Source organism: Chrysochloris asiatica, unplaced genomic scaffold (assembly GCF_000296735.1).
Source record: "Chrysochloris asiatica unplaced genomic scaffold, ChrAsi1.0 scaffold00018, whole genome shotgun sequence".
Classification (NCBI taxonomy): domain Eukaryota; kingdom Metazoa; phylum Chordata; class Mammalia; order Afrosoricida; family Chrysochloridae; genus Chrysochloris; species Chrysochloris asiatica.
The window spans coordinates 30,976,062-30,980,039 of NW_006408536.1; the positions used below are offsets into that span (position 1 = coordinate 30,976,062).

A 3,978-nucleotide genomic window follows, 5' to 3' on the forward strand; every position below is an offset into this window, starting at 1 on the left:
ATGGCTTTGCAGTCTGGCGCATTAGATATAGACATAGAGGTAGTTAAAATCATAGATGTAGACATGGACATAGACATTGATAGTAACATAGACGTGGGCATGGACATTGATATAGACACTGACATTGACATAGACATGGATGTAGACAGAGACACTGATGTTGACATAGACATAGATATTGACATAGACATTGACGTTAACATTGACACTGACATAGACATAGATATTAACATAGACACTGACATGGACACTGACATAGACATTGATATTGACATAGACACTTACATTAAAGTAGGCATAGACATTGATATATACACATTGACACAGACACTAACATAGACATAGATATTAACATAGATCTTGACATAGACACTGACATAGACATAGATATTGACATAGACATTGATACTGACATAGACATTGACATTGACATAGACATTGATACTGATAGACATTGACATTGACATAGGCATAGACATGGAGATAGATACTGACATAGATTTTGACACAGACAGGCTGTCATCTGAGTTACTCATGTCGTCAACAATAGCATCAACAATTATGACCAATAACTTTAAAGATCATCTGGCAATGGGATTTGAATGTTACCCTCCAAGAACATTCTTCCAAAGGCCGAATTAATTAGCTAAAACACTCTAGGTCTGTGTAATAGTGAAGGTTTTGTTTCAGTGTGGTTGGACCTGGATTCTCTATAACTTCCATGGTGAGTTCTTATATGATGCAGTCACCCTGATGTTGTGGTCTGATGTGATCAACTCTGATCTGATTTCATCATCCTGTGTGTTGACACCCCTCACATCTATGATGCTATTGAGGACAGATGTAATTGACATAGGATGAGGCTGTATCTTCAGTCCCTCTCTTTTGAGAGATCAAAGAGATGAAGCCAGCCAATGGAGCTCAGAGGGACCCATCACCACCTTTGGACTTGTGGTCCCTGCACTATGATGCTCCTAAATCCAGGACAAGATTGATGTAGAGACACATGGAGGTCTTCCAAGGAAAGCTGGGTCTATACATGCTAAATGGAGACAAGGACTTACTCCACTTTGAATTTGGACGTCTCGCCTTCTATACTGTGAAAGAGACTAAATATTTGTTTAAGCCTCCCCCTTGTGGTATTTGTGTTTTATCGATTCTAGACAACTAAGAAATTATAAAACACTGGAATGTTTGCCTAGATCTTCTCCATCAACACAGTTGAGGATGCAACCCAGCCCACCTTTACACCAACCCACCACTGAGCATTTTGAGATACTCTATACCCATTTGTCATGTCTGTCTCTGAAGGATGATGGTGTAATGGAAAGAAAGTGATGATAGGGGCTTGCTTCTCTAGGACTGCAAAATTAGGAATGCCACAAGGGGGTAGCTTTCAAGAACAGAAATTAATTTTCTCACACTTTTGGAGACTGTATCATTTCCTTTCTTGTTGATATCCTGGCTTTTTTTTTTTTTGGTTCCCCGATGTTCCATAGGCTTCCTTGTTTAATTGATGACCTTCAATAAAGGTTTATTTGTTCCCTGTGTGTGTGTGTGTGTGTACACGCATCAATTTCCAAAATGGATCCCACCCTAAGGTACAAGGGTCAGGAATTTAACACACATATTTGTTGTTGTCATTAGACTCATAGAAACCATATGCACAAGAGAATGAACCACTGCCCTGTCACGCACCATTCACACAGTTGCTACCTTTCAGTCCATTGGTGCCGCCACGCTGTCAATCCATCTCCTTAGGGGTCTTCCTCTCTTTCTTTCACCCTCTGCTTTGCCAAGCATGATGTCCTTCTCCAGGGACTGGTCAATCCTGAGAACATGTCCAAAGTACTTGAGACAAAGTCTCACCATCCTAGCTTCTAAGGAGCCTTCTGACTCTACTTGTTCCAAGACACATTTGTTTGTTCTTCTGGCAGTCCATGATATTTTTTCATATCCTTCTGCAACACCATAACTCAAATGCATCAATTCTTTTATGATCTTCCGTATTCATTGTGCAATATTTACATGCATCTAAGGTGAAAAAAAAAAATGCCATAGCATAAGTCAGACACACCTTAATCTTCAAACTGGCATCTTTGCTCTTGAATACTTTTATAGAGATCTTAAGTGGCAGATTTACCAAATGCAATACATACATCATTTGATCTCTTGACATCTGCTTCCATGAATGTTGATCGTTGTATACAAGTAAAATGAAACGCGTATATTTGGGGAAAGACAATTCAATTCATAACAAGGTAGGCAAAAACAGGCTGAGCTTTGTAGACAGCACTGTTCTCTTGTTCTTTCCAAGCAATCATTTCCATCTTCAGAGATTTATCACAAAGCAAACTTTGTTACAACACTTAAAACCACTCTCATACTGTGAAATGCAGGTGTTTAGAAACATTACATTCTGTTTTTCTTGTTTTTTCTTGCTTCCTTCCATCCCATTCCCATACTCCATCCTATTATATGACATATTTTTGATGGGTGGATGATGGGCTTTTCCATCCCCTTGGCTTTCTTATTTTACTGATAGAAAAATATTGGACCCGCAATTGGTGTATATTCTTAAGTATTCAGCCCACCTGGATGGGTGTTCATTAAGGTGGAATGAATGCTGTGTAAATTAATTAAATTCAAAGTAAAGCTGTACATTTTCATTTCTCATGGGCATTTTAAGGGGTTGTGATTGATACATCATTAAAATAATTAGGTTTGAGGTTAAATTAGTTATTGAACCACCCCCAGGCTGGTAGCCGGCGTTTTGCATGTGAGAGTCGACGGGTTGACCAGCTGCCATGAATAAATCAAGTTATCACAACAGGATTGGTTTCATACTTTGAGCAATTAGTGACTTTCAGTCACAAAGAAAGGTTCAAGAACTATTGGGGTGAAATGCCCATTAAAAAAAATCAAGGAAATTAATTTCCACCACAAAGGAAACACACTGACAATTGAACAAAAAAGGTGGTGGTGGTGGTGGTAAAGGCCAACAAAGCAAGTCCCAACCAAAAGGAACCCGAAAAAGGGTTCCAAAGCCGGAAAATCTTTATGGGAGCAGAAAGCCTCCTCTTTCTCCCACGTAACAGCTGGTAGTTTTGAACTGCTGACCTTGCGGTTCGCAGCCCAATTCATAACCACTACACTACCAGAGCTCCCAAAGCATATAAAAATGAGACCAAAATTGTGCAACCAGGGAGTAAAACGCTTACGAGTCTTGGTGTTTTGAATACTTGGATCTCTCTGGTGTGAAGCTCTTTGAGACCTAAAGTTCAAATAACACTCTCTTGGTAGGAATTCTATTTTATTGACATGTTATGAACTAATCAAGAGCCTTGGTGGTATAGCAGTTAAGCACTGAGCTGCCAACTGAAAGGTTATTGGTTCAACTCCAGCCTATGGGTCTATGGGAGGAACGACTTGGCAGTCCGCTTCCATAAACGATTCCAACCTAATAACGTCTTCCACAAAGAAAGTGTTCCACATCCTACTTAGGTAAGTAAAAGATTCCAACCTAATAACGTCTTCCACAAAGAGAGTGTTCTACATCCTACTTAGGTGAGTAAAAGATTCCAACCTAATAACATCTTCCACAAAGAGAGTGTTCCACATCCTACTTGGGTGAGTAAAAGATTCCAACCTAATAACGCCTTCCACAAAGAGAGTGTTCCACATCCTACTTAAGTGAGTAGCGACTGGATTTTTAAAAGCTCATGAGCAGTCATCGAAGGTGCAGCTATTGGTCTCCATGCGTAGAAGTAAGACGAGTGATGAGAACTGAAGATGCTTGGAATCACTTAGTCGGATGGACCAATGGACCATGTGACAACCCATCTCCATGTCTCTTGGAACAGAAGAGCTAGATGGTGCCCGGCTACAACTACCAACTGCTCTGAAAGGGATCACTTGACAAGGTCCCAGAGAGAGTGGCAAAAACATTGAACAAAACACAAAACTTTTTTTTTTTTT

General features: G+C 39.9%; 1 pseudogene; it reads left to right on the forward strand.

Moving 5' to 3' along the window:
• The first annotated feature begins 63 nt into the window (after positions 1–63).
• LOC102835391 overlaps positions 64–3,978 on the forward strand; it is a 6,323-nt pseudogene continuing 2,408 nt past the window's right edge.